Source organism: Sarcophilus harrisii, chromosome 2 (genome assembly GCF_902635505.1).
Source record: "Sarcophilus harrisii chromosome 2, mSarHar1.11, whole genome shotgun sequence".
NCBI classification, from domain to species: Eukaryota; Metazoa; Chordata; class Mammalia; order Dasyuromorphia; family Dasyuridae; genus Sarcophilus; species Sarcophilus harrisii.
Window position 1 is genome coordinate 45,173,841 of NC_045427.1, and position 18,432 is coordinate 45,192,272.

The window sequence follows — 18,432 nt, forward strand, 5'->3', positions numbered from 1 at the left end:
CATACATCATAGCTTTTTTCTTTCTCAAGGCTACGTGGACTAACCGAGTTACTCAGCTGGGCTCTGTGGCCCAATACTTCTCCACAGCTCAATTTCTGAAGGCCAGAGCTAACTCTTGTCTTGATTCACAGAGCTCACATTCCTCAGAGCTGTATCTTGCCTGCTCTCTCCTAGGTGTAATATCTTTTATTGAGTAGCTCCATTGTGGCTAGTAGTGGGGGTAAGAGAAGGCAAATAAGAGAAGAATTCTTCCTCTCCTTCCCCAAAGGTGAGGAACCAGTTTCTCTAAAGAGCTAAGAAATTCTTTCACAGCTGGCTCTCTTCTCTTCTTCTAAAGGTCACAGTCCTTGAAGGGCCGGTAGGAGTATGGCCGATTTTTGACCAATCAATGCCCTAATTCCATCAATGCTGATCAGAAAACTTTTTTGTACCCTCCAAAGTGATATCTATATCATAATCCAGACAAAACCAATATATAAGCTTGGATGCACCTAAACACAAGACTTGGGTGGGTGTAGGGATCCGGTAGAGGGCTGTTTTTTAAACACTTGTCCCATTTCAGCTGAAACACTAGTTTAGCCCTTAATAAAGTTTCCTTCTTGTCTATTTTTGTACTCACCCTAATTTCTGGGTCACAGAGACTTTTTCACTGAACTCAGGATCGTGTCAGTCTGGACTTCTGAGTGTAAATCCTCAGTCCCACATTTGGATGCCAAAATGTAGTGTTCTGGTTGGTTTTCTGGAGGTCTTTGGACCAGACTTCATTTCAGCAGAGTAATCACCAGGAGAATAGCCAGGGATAAAGTCCAATTCTTTATTGTCTCCTTCACAGTCTATGTCCTTGCCTAAGGCCCGGGCTAGCTTTCTAGAGGTGCTCCAGAATGTGTCTTGGTTTCTGTGGGGGAAGCAGGAGGACCACCATGATGATCTTTGTCTTGAAGTCTCCTTGAGTCCAGGAGCTTGTGCTCCACTGTCTTCCATGACTTGTGTTCCAGTCCTTTTGGTCCTTCTCTAGGTCTGACTCTGACCTTTTTAAATACTCTATTACAATTAAATCCATTCATCATACTGAGTATAAGCCAATCGTTATATCACTAGGGAACCATTATTTGTTGTAAAATTAATTCAATTATACTGAACTAGAGAATTATTACTCACCATGCTAAACTAGATAACCATTGTATTATCAATTCTACTGAGTTAACACTTTGTTTAAATCAATCATACAGAGTTTCAGCCCTCTACAGGATCCAAACAAGAATGCTTTTAAATTTTTTTTTTTTTTTTTTTTTTTTTTTGCTGAGGCAATTGGGGTTAAGTGACTTGCCCAGGGTCACACATCTAGGAAGTGTTAAGTATCTGAGGCTAAATTTGAACTCAGGTCCTCCTGACTTCAGGGCTGGTGCTCTATCTATTGCACCACCTAGCTGCCCCAAACAAGAATGCTTTAAGTGGATCCAGGACCTAGGGAAACCCAAAATTCCTTGTAGCCATCTCTAACATTCCTAGAGAGTTACTGGGGTTAGGTGACATCCTAAGTACATATAATGATATGTTTGGATTTATACAATATATTTGTTTTCTCAAACAATAAAATAAATCATCTCCCCCACAGATTATGAGTATATTTTATGATAAGATTCCCTTACTTGTGAATGGTTTAAAAATTATTTTAAGTACTTCACATTTTTTCTATCCTAATACCTGTGTGGTAGGCAGATGAAGGGAATCAAACCACAGAATACCTAATGCCACATGATTAGTTAGTAGCAGAGTTAAGAGTAGACATAGATCTACAGAATTCCACTAGGCCACACTATTAATAAATATAATGGGACTTTGGATGAACAGATGACTATGGTATATAATTTAGTATATAATATAGATAGTAATAAATGTTTATTCCCCACCCACCATAGTATTTGATGAGTAAAAGAAATTATATTCCCAGATACAACCAAGAAAATATTTAAATCTACTAGATTAAAAAGGTTTAGAATCATGAAACAGTAAGGTTGGAAACACTTTATAATAGTAATTCATTTAAATAAACAATTATTAAGTATGTACTCATGCAAGACAAAGAAACACATGGTATCATAATAGGAAGAGTGCTGTGCTTGGATCAGGAAGACTTGGTTTCAAATTCTACCTCTGAAACTTTATGTGTATCAAAAATACCAGTCACTTAATGTCTCCAAGTCTCAGGCAATTCTAACCAATTTACTAAATTACAGATTGTTTGTGATCAGCTAGTTGGAAGTGTAATATCCTATATTCTGGAAGTGTGTAGTCATCTCTCCCCCCTTCTGCCCCAAGACCACCAGTCTTCTTACATGGTTACTAAGAATAGTAAGGGAGGTGAGAGGATAGATTTAATTTCTGTATAAACCATTAGGTAGCACTTTGAGATCAAAATTATTGGGTCTCAAAACTTCACATATGCATGGATGGACTGCCTGCCTGTCCCTGAACAAGTGATAAAAGACTGACCTGGGCTCCCAACTACCTCATGATTGAGTGAAATCAGTTCATATTCAATTCTTTCTTGTTTAATCTAGAGTGGAAAATCTGAAGAACAACAATTTACACATTTGTTGTAATAGTTCAAGCCCCTACCCCTTCCAGATTCCAATCACTTCTCCAAACTTGTGTGATATAAAAGACTTTTACCTTCTTTTAATAGGTACATTAGGATACATTTATTGAATGGAATAAAAAAAATAAAACTTCCAATATTAAAACTCCTGAATGGTGAGCAACCTGCTACTTGTAGCAGGGTTTGAAATCCCAACTTTCCCTGCAGTCAGATCTCTCCCATTAAGAACTGAGTTTTTTTTTACTTTTGCTTAAGGAACAAATGTTTCCAAGAATTATTTATAAGGGGGAGATCATCGAACAACCCCTTCCCACATTAGTTTTTAAAAAGTGGGGGGGGGGAATGGGAGGATGGAATCACCTCATCATGAGGTGGATGGTATTATCTTTCTGGATAATCACCATGGTTACTAGTGGTGTTTGTAACATCTCCAACATCACCCTGAACATCACTCCATTAACTCATATACTACCATCTCACTATCCATGCTACATTGTCTTGAGTGTTTTCCTACAAGAAGGCAACTGTAGCCTCACAGCTATTCTAATGCTGTCACTTTAGATGTGATGATGGGAAGGGAGAGGAACCGGAACAGAGGAGGAGAGGGAGAGGGAAATAAAGGGAGGGAGAAAAAGAAGAGTTGCAAAATGCTCTATTACCCCCTTTTAAATTCCTGCTAGAGCTTTGTGACCTATTGCAACTTTATAACTTGATATTATTATCTGTGTGCATGTATATTAGAAATCGAAGTTCTTTGAGGACATGATTGGAATGTTTTGGATTTTTTTTTACACTTTTTTTTCAATAGTTGTCTTTTACTGGTCAAAGTTTATGAATAGACACTTTTGGATGAAGAAATTAAAACTATTTCTCATCATGTGAAAAAATGCTCTAAATCATTGTTTATCAGAGAAATGCAAATTAAGACAACTCTGAGGTACCACTATACACCTCTCAGATTGGCTAAGATGACAAAAAACGATAATGACAAATGTTAGATGGAATGTGGGAAAACTGGGACACTAATACATTGTTGGTGGAGTTGTGAACTGATCCAACCATTCTAGAGAGTAATTTGGAACTATGTCCAAAGGGCTATCAAAGTGTGCATACCCTTTGATCCAGCAGTGTTTCTACTGGGCTTACTTATATCCCAAAGAGATTATAAAAAGAGTAGAGAATCCACACATGTAAAAATGTTTGTAGCAACCCTTTTTTGTGTAGTGACAAGGAACTGGAAACTGAGGGAATGCCCATCAATTGAAGAATAGCTAAATAAGTTATGGTATATGAATGTTATGGAATATGATTGTTCTATAAGAAACCACCAGCAGGATTATTTCAGAGAGGCCTGGAGAGACTTACATGAACTAAGTGAAGTGAATAGAACCAGGAGAACATTGTAGACAGCAACAGTAAGATTATACAATGATCAATTCTGATAGATGTGACTCCTTTCAACAATGATGTGATTCAGGCCAATTCCAAAGATCTTGTGATGAAGAGTGCCATGTGCAGCCAGAGAGAGGACTGTGTGTGGATCACAACATAGTATTTTCACTTGTTTTGTAATTGCATTTTATTTTCTTTCCATTTTTTTCCTTTTTGATCTGATTTTTCTTGTGCAAGCGTTGATAATTGTGGAAATGTGTATAGAAGAATTGAACATGTTTAACATATATTAGATTATTTGCCATCTAGGGGAGGGGTAAGGGGAAGGAAGGGAAAAAATCTGGAACACAAGATTTTACAAGGGTGAATATTGAAAATTTTCTATGTATAAGTTTTGAAAATAAAAAGATTTAATAAAAAAAGTTGTCTTTTACAACAATTGATTCTTTTTCCTTATCCCACATTTTTTCCTTTGGTGCCTAAGTAAAATGAAGGGGGAGGGAAATTCCTTACTACAACCAAGTGTTTGAAATATGTGCAAAATACTCTTCTAGCCACTGAGAATGCAAAGACAAAAGCAAAAAAAAAAAAAAAAAAAGTGCCCTCAGGAAGCTTGCATTCTGCCACAGATATATAACATGCACACAGATAGCAATAACAAGTTAATTTGAGGAAATAGAGGAGTATTAATAATCATGCAGATCAGGAAATGCCTTGTATAACAGGGTAACATCTGAGTCATACTTGAATGAAACTAAAGATTCTAAGAGTCATGGGTAAAGATGACAGAAAGAAAGGGAATACACTTTTATTAAGCAATTCATACATACCGGGCACTATGCTAAATGCTTTAAAAATATCTCATTTAATCCTCAAAATTATCTTGTGGGGTAGATGCCATAATGTCCCACATTTTTACAGTTGAATAAACTGAAGAGAGAGAGAGATTTAAGTGACTTGTCCAGGGTCACATTTCGTTCCAGATACCTAGAATAGCTGATGCATGATGATGGGAGATCCAATACATTTGGTGAATAGGTAGTAGATCAATTTAATTGCTGTTTAGAGTTTGTGAATATGACTGATGTGAAATCAATCTGAAAAGGTGCCAGAATCAGAGAATTTTAGTTAGAAGGACTCTGTAATGTTATTTAGTCTAAATAGTTGGACAAGAATTCTCTATACAACATATCCAAAAAGTGATTTTCTTTTTAAAATAGCCTTTTATTTTCAAAATATATGCAAAGATAGTTTTCAATATTCACCCTTAAAAAACCTTATATTCCAAATTTTTCTCCCTCCTTTCCCCCTTCCCCCTCCCCTAGACATATTAAACATATGCAATTCTTCTATACATATTTCCACATTTATCATGCTGCACAAGAAAAATCAGATAAAAAAAAAGCAAACAAACAACAACAAAAAAGGTGAAAATACTATGTTGTGATCTACATTCAGTCTTCTTGTTATTGCTATGTACAATGTTCTCTTGGTTCTACTCAAGAAGTGTTCTTTTTCTTGAAGCCTTTGATTGAAGACCTACAGTGTGGGAAAAACCAATGGCTCCTGATAAATTCCATTTGGGGAAAATTCTAAGTGTTTTTCCTAGATTCCTACATCTGCTTCTCTATGATTCATAGCTCTTACTCATAGTTCTGACCTTTGGGTTGTCCCCAAACAAGTTTACAGAACAGTCTTTCTTATATTTGAAGGAAACTATGAAGTCCTTTAAATTTTCTTTTGTCTGGGCTAAATACCCCAATTTTTCCAGCTAATAATCATTTGATCTTTAAACACTTTACTATTCTGGTTTAATTCTTCTCTATATTTTTTACACTATTAATGTCCCTCTTAAAATATAGTGCTTAGGACTGGATGCAGTACTTCAGTACTTTTGACTGAGGCAGGATATAGGAGATTTATCATTTTCAAAGTCATAGACATCATGACTCTCTTAAGAAATCCTAAAACTGCTATGCTCAAAAAGTTATCAAACTGTACATACCCTTTGATCCAGCAAGTGTTACTACTGGGCTTATATCCCAAAGAGATCTTAAAGAAGGGAAAGGGACCTGTATGTACAAAAATGTTTGTGGCAGCCCTCTTTGTAGTGGCTAGAAACTGGAACCTGAATTGATGCCCATCAGTTGGAGAATGGCTGAATAAATTGTGGTATATGAATGTTATGAAATATTATTGTTCTGTAAGAAATGACTAGAAAGATGATTTCAGAAAGGCCTGGAGAGACTTACATGAATTGATGCTGAGTGAAATGAGCAGGACCAGGAGATCATTATATACTTCAACAACAATACTGTATAATGATCATTATTAATGGACATGGCCCTCTTCAACAATGAGATGAACCAAATCAGTTCCAATAGAGCAGTAATGAACTGAACCAGCTACACCCAGCGAAAGAACTCTGGGAGATGACTATGAACCACTACACAGAATTCCCAATCCCTCTATTTTTGTCCGCCTGCATTTTTGATTTCCTTCACAGGCTAATTGTACAATATTTCAAAGTCTGATTCTTTTTGTACTGCAAAATAACTGTATGGATATGTATACATATATTGTGTTTAACATATACTTTAACATAAAAAAAAGAAATCCTAAAATTGCATCAATCTTTTTTTTTTTTTTTATTATAGTAACTTTTTATTGACAGAATCCATGCCAGGGTAATTTTTTTTACAACATTATCCCCTGCACTCACTTCTGTTCCGATTTTTCCCTCCCACCCTCCACCCCCTCCCCTAGATGGCAAGCAGTCCTATATATGTTGAATATGTCCTAGTATATCCTAGATACAATGTATGTGTGCAGATCCAAACAGTTTTCTTGTTGCACAGGGAGAATTGGATTCAGAAGGTAGAAATAACCCGGGAAGAAAAAACAAAAATGCCAACAGTTTACATTCATTTCCCAGTGTTTTTTTTTGCTTTGGGTGTAGCTGCTTCTGTCCATCATTGATCAATTGAAACTGAATTAGGTCTCTTTGTCAAAGAAATCCACTTCCATCAGATTACATCTTCATACAGTATCGTTGTTGACGTATATAATGATCTCTTGGTTCTGCTCATTTCACTTAGCATCAGTTCATGTAATTCCCTCCAAGCTTCTCTGTATTCATCTTGCTGGTCATTTCTTACAGAACAATAATATTCCATAACATTCATATACCACAATTTACCCAACCATTCTCCAATTGATGGGCATCCACTCAGTTTCCAGCTTCTAGCCACTACAAACAGGGCTGCCACAAACATTTTGGCACATACTGGTCCCTTTCCCTTCTTTAGTATCTCCTTGGGGTATAAGCCCAGTAGAAACACTGCTGGATCAAAGGGTAAATTGCATCAATCTTCTTGGCCAACATCACACTATTGATTCATATTGAGTTTGCAACCTGCTAAAACCCTTTCAGGTCCTCCCTCCCCCCACCCCCAACCCCCTCCCGTCCCAGCCCTGAGGATCTATTATCTGGCCATACCTCCCCATCTTATTCCAGCCAACTTGATTTTAAAACATATTGAAGTTCTAGTCTCGCTAGACCTTTTTGAACCCTGATTCATCATACAGCTTGTTCACCATCTCTCCCTGCCTTGGGTCATCTGCAGATTTTTACAAGTATGTCATTTATATCTTTATTAAATCATTAATGGAGATATCAAACAGTACCAGGACAACCCCAGATCTCTGAAGATTTCTACCATAAGTCTTACTTTCAAGCTGGCAGCCATTTAACTCTTCTATTGCCTAGCCTCCATCTTTCTACCTCTTCCACAAGAGGAACATAAGCAACTTTATCTAATGCTTTGCTAAAATCTAAGTAAACTGTGCCTGCAGCACTTCCTTGATCTGCCAGTTTAGTAGCCTTGTTGAAAAAGGAAATGAAGGTAGACTGGCAAGACCTGTTCTTGATGGAGCTATGTTGGTGCTCTGTGATAGTTTCTTTTTTTAGTTGTTGACTAGCCACCTTTAATAATATATTGTAGAATTTTGCCAGGAATCAAAGTTAAGATCATAGGGGTTTAGTTTGCAGATTATGTTCTTTTCTCTATTTAAAAGCTGTGACATCTGCCTTTTCTCTAGTCCTATATTACCTTTTATTCTTTACAATCTTTCAAAGCTCACTGACAGTTCTCCAACAATCACATCTGTTATTTGTTAACTTATTCCCCCCCCCCCCCCCAGTACCTTAAAATGTGGTTCATTTGGGCTTGGTCAATTGAACTCATTCAGGGCAACTAGGTACTCTCTTACTATCTTTTTACTTATCTTGGGTATCATCTACCTATCAGCCTTTTTTGATCTGTTCTTTCTAGTCCAAAGATCATTCAAGGTGGGAATCAAATTGTGAAGAGCTTTTAGTGTTAGGCTGAGGAGCTTGCATTTTATTTTAAAGACACTAGAAAAAGTCATTGAATTTCTTAAAATGTTTTATTGTTGCCTTTATTTCTTATATCACAGTCATTACTTGATATTTCCTCTCCCTTAGAAATGAACATGGCTCATGTAACAAAGAAAAATGACTTAGCAGAAACAAACCAAAAAACAAAGTCTCTCTTCCCCCCCAAAAAACATCTAATAATGACCACATCTGGCAGTATATATTATATTTTACTATTATGGTTTTCTTCTTCTCTGACAAGAATAGTGACCTATGATTACTAATGCATTCACTGGGACTATGTTACTCAGAATTCAGTTTCCATTAAATGTCCTTGCCATTTACATTATTGAATCCATGCATATTGTTTTATCAATCCTTCTCATTTCAGGCTGTATTTGGTTCATACAAATCTTACTACATTTCTCACAATTATACAGAAATTCATCATTTCTTACTGCATCCACTGTATTAATATATCAGTTGGTTGAACTATTCCTTCCCTATTCAATGAACACATACAAAAAGTTCTCTTTATTATTACAAAAGAATGTGTGTATGTGTTTGTGTGTATGTGTTAATATATGGGTATTGAAACTTTGTCTTTGTCCAAAGAGGAATATATCTCTACTAGTGGGATCTATAAGATAGAGGATAGGAACACTTTAATCTTATCACATAATTCCAAATCGTTTCCAATTCAAGCTCTACCAGCAGGACATCAGTGTCTATTATTCCATGTTCCCCAAAAGCAACTCTTTCAAAAATTTTTTTTTTAATCTTTGCCAATTCCCTGGAAGTGAGTCAAAACATCAGAATTTTTTAAAATTTGCATTTCTCTTATAATTATGATTATGGAATATGTTATCATATGGTTGTTGATAGTTTTTAATTTTTATTTAGAAAACTGTGTCTATCCTTTGACAATCCATTGGGAATCATTCTCGATCTTATGTATTTGTGTCTGTTCCTTATAACCATTGAAGATTTTTTTGAGGAAGAAAATGATATTGTCTGATAAATGATCAAAGGATATGAACAGACAATTTTCAGATGAAGAAACTGAAACTATTTGTAGTCATATGAAAAGATGCTCCAAATCACTATTGATCAGAAATGCAAATTAAGACAACTCTGAGATACCACTACATACCTTTCACATTGGCTAAGATGATAGGAAAAGATAATGACGAATGTTGGAGGAAATGTAGGAAAACTGGGACACTGAACTGTGAACGGATCCAACCATTCTGGAGAGCAATCTGTTAACTATGCTCAAAAAGCAATCAAACCATGCATACCCTTTGATCCAGCAGTGTTTCTACTGGGATTATATCCCAAAGAGATATTAAAGAAGGGAAAGGGACCCACATGTACAAGAATGTTTGTGGCAGCCCCTTTTGTAGTGGCCAGAAACTGGAAACTGAGTGGATGCCCATCAGTTGGGGAATGGCTAAATAAGTTATGGTATATGAATGTTATGGAATATTATTGTTTTGTAAGAAATGACCAGCAGGATGATTTCAGAGAGGCCTGGAGAAACCTACATGAACTGATGCTGAATGAAATGAGCAGGACCAGGAGATCATTATATACTTCAACAACAATACTATATGATGATCAATTCTGATGGATGTGGCCATCTTCAACAATGAGATGATTCAAACTAGTTCCAATTGTTCAGTGATGAAGAGAGCCATCTACACCCAAAGAGAGGACTGTGGGAGCTGAGTGTGGACCACAACATAGCAATCTCACTCTTTCTGTTGGTTTTTGCTTGCATTCTGTTTTCTTTCTCAGTTTTTTCCTTATTGATCCGATTTTTCTTGTGCAGCAAAATAACTATAGAAATATGTATACATATACATAAATATGTATACAGATTTAATATATATTCTAACACATTTAACATGTATTGGACTACCTGCAACCTAGGGAGGGGTGAGGGGAAGGAGAGGATAATTTGAAACAGAAGGCTTTGCAAGGGTCAATGTTGAAAGATTACTCATGCATACGTTTTGTAAATAAAAAGCTTTAATTAAAAAAAAAAGAAAATGATATTGTTAGACCTGTGCTTTTGGGAGATTATTTTTGGAAACCATGTAGAAAATGAATTGGAAAAGAGAAAAAATAGAAGCAAAGTGCTTCAATAGTTTAGATGAGAGGTTCTGAATTAACACAGTGGTCAGTCATATCAGTCAAGACATACAGATATTATGGAAGTAGAATCAACAAAACTGAAGGGAAGAGAGATGAATCAAGAATGACCTTGAGATTATAAAAGTGAGTGGTTTGGAAGATAATAGAACCCTCAACAGAAATAGAAAAAATTGGAAGAAAAATAGATTTAACCAGGGAACCTGAGTTTCATTTTATACAGTTGAATTCAAGATGCTGATGGGACATATAGAAATTTAAATTAAAAAAAATTTTAAGCAGTCATATAGAAAATAGGACATATATATATATATGTATATATATATATATATATATATATATATATATATATACACACACAAAGAGGCAGTGTCATTGAAGCAGATAGAGCAATGTGTTTGAAATCAGGATGTCTTCAGTTCAGATGTTGCTTCAAACATTATCTATATATGCCACTAGGTAGGTCGATTACTTTTTCTGAACTACCATTTCTTTATTTGCAAAGTTAGGATGTTGAATTAACCTTTAAACTCTCTTCCCACTCCAAATGTATGAAGCTAAGAGAGAGAATATTAGAAGAGACAAGTTCTGGAAGGAGGCTGGAACAGAGGGGGTCAAGGGTAAAAGCTGACTGGAAGTTGTTCTTGTCTTGAAGAGGTCTACCTCTTCCTTAGGCACTGGAATAATAATTAACATTTACATAGCTTTAAGGTTTGCAGAACACTTCACAATATTATCTCATTTGATCCCTGCAACCAGCTGGTGGGATGGGGGCTGCTGTGATCCCCATTTTGCAGATGAGAAAACTGGGACCAGAAAGATTGAATGATTTGACCAACACTCTATACATTATACCATCCAGCTGCTTCAGGAGGTTCAGAGAGTTATTTGATCTAAATTTTACATGGAAATAATAGTTTAACTTCAAATTCCAAATTCTTAAGCCATAGTCCTACTAGAAAAGTCCTTTTAGGGATTGCTATGTTGTTAGGAGACAATAGATTTAGTGGTAGAGATTTAAGTACATGGATGAGCTAGGCAATCTTATGGCTGGCCTGTGAAAGAAATCAAGTGAGATCAGAGTAGGGATAATGACTGGAGAAAGCTTGAAGTTTGCCAGTTATATAATGATGGAAGATACAGTTTGATTAGGGCTCCTACCTCCTGGGTCTTATGACAGTGGAAGGTGATATCAGTCTATTTTTTTCTATAAATGTTAAGAAAAGGTAATAGACTAGATCCAAGCCCCTACATCAATTTATACTCATTGATTGGTTCCCAGGAATCTGACTGAATTTGAACTCAGGGTCATTTCCATTGCCTTTCCCCAAAGTGGTGGTGGTGGTGGTGGGTGATGTGGGTTTAGATTAGAAGAAACTCTGCTTGCAGATTGTGAATTTGGCTCCTGCTCAGACTTGTTGTCCAAGGCCTGGGTTTTGGGAGCCTGGTATGTGGGTGTTTGATGTTTACAGAAGACTGAGGTGGTGGTTCTTATCCTGTAGCAATTTAGTAAAGTGGGCTTAGTGTCTCTTCCCATGAGCATTGGCTCAAAAACAAGAACGCTTTCAGATTCAACTCCTGAGGGTGACGAGCCTTCTGACTCTAGGGATGATGAGGGGAAGGGCAGATCCTTGGGGGAACAGAAGAGGTCTGACAGAGGGGTACAATTCTTCCCCACCCCACTCCAACTCCATGTTGTTCTCTGACCTATCACGTCTGTACCTTTCAATCCTGTATCGACCTGCCTAGTGTGATGTGACTGCCTCCAGTCTTTTGCCCACTAGCTAGGGGCTGCAACTCCTACGTCCCCTTGTCAAGGTAGGTGCTCCTCTCCTGGCCTATCTTCCTCTACCATATTTCTTCATCTGAGGTTTAAGAGAATAAAGGATTGTTGCTCATGTTGTGGAGGTAGGGAATAAAATTTCTGGGGGATGTCATTCCCACTTTCATTGTCTATACCTAGAATAAGCTATCTTGTGTTACTTTCTCTCTCCCTGCCCCTAAATTTGTTATGCAAGAATTCTTTGTTTCTATTCCGTATTCAGTGTCCATTCACTGTTAAGGGAAAGCTGAGGCTTTGATTACTTCTTTTAAAACACAGGACAGCAATAACTTCCAGAAAAAGGAAGACTAAACCTAGCCCCTGAGAAAGACTGAGTTAAGTAAGAGAATCTCAGTCTGGTTTTCAGCTACCAGACAACGAAACAGCTATATCCTGCTCCAGGATGAAAGAACCAAGCCTCAAAATGTAACCCAGAAATACTGGAGATTGATGTGACTCAGGGACATTCCCATTTGTATTCTATAATAAAATGTAGGTGGGTTCATAGACAAAGAATTAATCCTTAGACTTACCTAGTCCGACCCCTTCATTTTATAGATAAGGAAACTGAGATTAAGAAAGGATTGATGATTTGCTGTATGTTACACAGGAAGTAAATGGTAGAGTTAGGTTTGAATTTTTGTTCTTGGATTGCAAATTAATGATAGTTAAAGAATAAAATTTATCTCTTTTCTTTTCTTCTTCTCAATTATATGTAAAATTTGTTTTAAAAACTCATTTTAAAAAAATTCCAATTTTTTTTTCTCCCTTCTTTCCCCTCCTCTTCCCTGTGAAGGCAAGCATTTTGATATAGTTTATACATGTGAAGTCAAGTAAAATGTATTTCCATATTAGCCATGTTGCAAAAGAAAACAAAGACTAAAAAAAGAAAAAGAAAAGTTAGACCAAAAAAGTATGCTTTGATTTGCATTCAGAGTCCATCAGTTCTTTGGAAGTGGATATCATTTTTCATCTTAAGTTCTTTGGAATTGTTTTATGTCACTGTATTGCTCAGAACAGTTAATTTATTCACAATTGATCATGGTATATGGCTGGGTAAAATTTCATAATATCTATTTCTCTACTTGTATTAGCTAGAGACTCAGTATCTCCTTTCTAAATTCTGATAGGGCAAAATAAATCTGTGTTACTGAACATATCAGTGGAATCAGAAATAGTTAGATAACAGGAAAACTGAATTCAAACCTGGCTTTAGATATTAATTTCCTGGTCTTGGGCAAAACACCCACTGTTTACCTCAGTTTCCTTCTCTGTAAAATGGGACTTATCTCCCAAAGTTTTATGAGGATATGATGAAATAATATTTTAAGCATGTTTGCAAACTTTGAAGTATTAGTCTATTTCTTATTATTATTTTCATTGGCTGCTTGACCCTCATGCTGTGGCTTCCTGAAAGTCTTCAGTCAAAGTCTCATCTACAAGGAACCTTTTCTAGTATTTCTGAATCTTAAAGATTCTTCACTCTGAGCCTATCTTGGAGATTATCAGTCTTCTCTACACCTTGCTTGAAGTTATCTCCTTCATTAACCTGTGACCTCTTTGAGAGCAGGGATTTTTTTTTGTCATTCTATCCCCCATGCATCTAGTAGGCCCTCAATAAATGTTTAACTGAACTGTTCAGTAAAAGTGTGAAGAAGTTAAAGTTTTCTTGTTTAAAGTTTTATTGATATCTCCTGTTTTTGCATTCATTTCTGGATATGCCTTTCTGTCCCTCACCTACTGCTTACTCAGCAGACATAACAAAGATCAAAAGAAAAAAGGCAGTAGTTCAGTAAAACCAACTGACAAAATAAGCAGCACCCCATACTAATAGTCCCTTAACTTTCCAGTGAAAGGACAGAAGTACACTTTCTCATTTTTTTCTACAGGGACAAAATTAGTCATTATATTATTTAGTTTGCTTTTTACCATTCCCTCCCCTCCTCCATTTACATTGATGTATTCATTGTATATATTGTTATATTACTTCCCTCTACCTCATTTCAGATGTATTCAGATTATAGTATGGTAATATTCAATTATATCTATGTAAAAACTTTTTAAGTCATTCCCCCTATTGATGGGCACTCAATCCCCAACTAATGAGCTGCTATGGATATTTTGCTATAAAATACATGGGGCTTTTTGTCTCTTTGAGGTCATATATATAACAGGAATATCTCTAGGTCAAAGAATGTGGATATTCTTGTCATTATTTTCACAATGTCAAATTGCTTTTCAGAATGGTTGGACCAATTTACGACTTCACCATATGTTGAGGGTTTTCAAAGCATTCATCCCTTACTTGGCTGCTATAGAGATTTAATCCTGCTTTTTTCATTCTACACAGAAGAATTTCCTCACTGTTAATTCTTTCCTGTTTTGTTTCTGCATTCAAGTTGCTTTTTGCTTGTGCCACATGTATATCCATTCACAGAGGGGGCAGCCATTTTCTTCATTCTATCTATTGTTATATGTTTAACTTAATCCTTTCTTTTGGAGAAAGAGAACCTAGCTTCTGCTTGTCATTCTTATCTGCTCAAGCTTATTGAGCCTCAGGGAAGGCAGAATTTTTGTCCTTACTGAATTATAAGTGCTATAATTCTTATTTTCTGCTTTCTCCTACCCTTCCCCCTCTTGCCTTTTCAGTTGGATTATCAGGAGAAAGAGAGAGAGGGAGGGAGAGGGAGAGGGAGAGGGAGAGGGAAAGGGAGAGGGAGAGAGAGAGAAAGAGAGAAAGAATGAGAGAGAGAGAGAGAGAGAAAGAGAGAGAGAGAGAGAGAAAGAGAGGCAGAGACAGAGAAAGAGAGACAGAGACAGAGAGGAGAGAGACAGAGAGAGACAGAGAGACAGAGAGACAGAGACAGGGAGTTTAACTTAAATAGCCTTTTTGTGATCTGAGCCTTGTGATTCAATTATGATAGCTGTGATGGGTGAAAGACTTTGCTATTAAAAAAGGGTTTCCCCCCTCACTCTAACACCTCTTTTCCTCTTCCAATCTATATCTCCATTGCATTTTTAAAAATAGACTGCTGTACCTACCTAGCCTTATTCTAAAATTCAAAGCACCTTGTAAATGTAATTTTGCAGAGAGGATCCACCTACTTTTTTCCTCACAGAATCAGATTTTTTTCAAAGGAGTTCTACTTCATTTGCTTAGGAAATGTGCAGAGAAGCACAGGTTTTGGCAGCATGAGGTATTTTTTTACAGATTGCTTTGTGACAATGGGAGTAGCTGGCAGAGGAAGTACTTACTCAGTAGTAGCACTCTCCTAGATGATACCCAGCTGGAATATTTGGTGTAGGAGTTTCTGCTTGCATATATTTCTCTTTGTTGACTTGAGACTACCTTTTGGCTCTGGGTCAGTTTCTAAATGTTTAGACTTGGCATGGAGTGCAGTCCTTTGTACTTTCACGGGCAAACTTCAAAGCTTTATGAAAAAAACCACCTAAACTTCACAACCTCCATGGGAAAGTGCTGAGCACCAGCAGCACTATTTTAGAGATGGGAAAACCAAGGCACAGAGAGGTCCATCCTTTGGTTTATATCATGGAGCAGTTTGGGAACTTAGTAATGGAAGGACCCTAGGAATTCCCTTCTCTCCCTCAACTTCGATGCCTTAACTTCACTGAAGGAAAGACTCTTCTAGAACAAAGGTGCCCTTCGCCTATTTAATTACAACTTTTTCTTGAATTTAAAGAGAGACCAGCAAAAACAGGCATGTTTGGAATGGAGATGTTCCAAAAAGGAGGGGGGAGGGAAAGGCTTTATGGTCTGTTCAGATTTATTTTTGATGTTGATAAACATCACTTAAGCACCTACTATGTGTGAGGTACCATACCAAAAGCTGGAGATACAAAAGTGTGCATGGGCCACACATATTAAAAGAACTTTAAAAATCTAACTGGGGAAGCCAGCATAAGGAAGCTGAATAAGAGAGCAAGGAGGGAAGATACCTGAACTAGGGAGGGTATGTAGAATGATGGAGAAATCCAGAACACAACCAGATAGGAAATAAAGAGATAGCCTGGGCATTGTACTTAAATGGAGGTTTTGAAAAGAGATTCCCCCTCTGCCCTCCAATCAGCAGAAAGCAATGTTAACACCTTATAGCTTGTTGTGTTGTTTTATTTTCCAAGAAGGAGATTTATTCATACTTTTGATTTTTAGTTATCTCGTATACATTTAGTCAGTGCTTTCTGAGACATGTGCAAAGTTAATATAGGACACACAAATGCTGAGTGGGATATATATTTATAGAAACTCTTGCTGTATTAAGGGTTTCAGGGTCTATTCCATGGAGCATGTGTGGGATGGGCTGAATTCTAACCCCTAATGGAGTAAATGTGCTAAAGGGCCCAAGGGCAGGTCAGAGGCAAGTCAGGCCTAATGGAAAGGGGCAGGGCTCAGGCCCATTCCACACATGCTCATGGGATGGGTCCTATGCCCTTAATACAACTAACGAGTTTCTAAAAATATAATTCAATACATTCAACATTTGTGTACCCTATTAGAGCAATTACATGAAATGTAAATGATGCCAAAAGAAATTCCTACTCATTGAAAATAAAACCACACAATTATTAAGTAGCTTTTTTTTTTTTTTTTTTTTTTTTTTTTAAAGTAGTCTCTGATTCTAGTGGATTTTAAGGCATTGGAACTTTGTGGTTTTAACTGGTGTGTTTCAGTGGAAGTTGGTCAAAGAATCACAGAGTTGGAACAAGCTTCCAAAAATCCCCAGCCTGTTACTTAGACAGTCCAAACAACCTCTGAAACCAGTGTATCATTTCTGTATTTAGGTGCTATTTGTTTTTATAATTTGTATTTGCTCTCCGTTTTGAAATATGTGTTTGGATACTTCTAAGAATTTGGATCTATTGTGTCTGCCCTTCAGAACTGGGCAAGTGGAATTGATTAATGCTTGCGATAAGCCTGAGTGTGTCTGATTTTTATTACTTATCAAAAGAAATTTAGACTTGTCTGCTCTAATCCTCATTGAAAGCAGCTTATTCCATTTAGAGGATAACTCTTTTCAGGATGACATAACTGAGGAGCAGCTTCTCAAAGCTTAGTAAACTTTTCAAAAATTAATGTAAGAGGGGGCAGCTAGGTGGTACAGTAGATAGAGCACCAATCTGGGAGTCAGGAAAATCTACAGTTCAAATCTGATATTTACTAGCTGTGTGATTCTGGTGAAGTCGCTTAACCCTGATTTCCTCCAAAAATAAACAAACAAAACCAAATTAATTTAAGACATAGTGTGGCACAGTGAAAATGGCATTGACTGTGGAGTCAAGGACCTGACTGAAATCCTATGATTGTTATTACTCTTGTGACCTTGGGGAATCTTTAATCTTACAAAGCCTCAGTTTCTTCATTTGTAAATTGAGAGGATTGAAGTAGATGAACTCTATAGCTAACTCTATATCTATGATTCTATAAATGTTAAGGTTTCCAGCTCTGTGAAAATAACATCTATGATATGATACTGGCTTGGTTTGTGGTAACAGGCAAAGCCTTAGAACTTGACTGGAATACAATAACACTCAAGGTCACTCTGAGGATTCCTCTCTAGCTTATAATTGAGAACGGAGGCTTCTCTCTTTATCTTTCTATCTATCCTCCCTAATTTGCAGCTGTTTTGAGTGCAAAAAAATAATTATGAACACAAACTATGCTCAAATATATAAATGGGAAAAGGTCAGTTTCAACTCTCTTCAGAGTCAAGAGATGTCTTCTCTAAAAATTTCCCCAATCTTTTGTTTTCTGTCTATTCTTGCAGAATAGTTCCTGCCCCACTCCCCTACCTCTCAGCTCTCTTGGACATGAAGAACACTAATTGTGATAACAGTGAATCAATAAATCTGCCTGACTGCCCTTCCAATCACGAAAACCAGAAAATCTATAGTGAGGCAGGCAGTTCAAAAGGGACATCATTTCAATTGAAAGACAAAAAAGGAAGTATAAATTACAAGATGGTTATGGTCATCTGCTAAGTGCTAAACGGGTTTGGAAATTTTCTGAATCATCTTTACGAGGGAATTGAAGTTAGAAATGCTCAA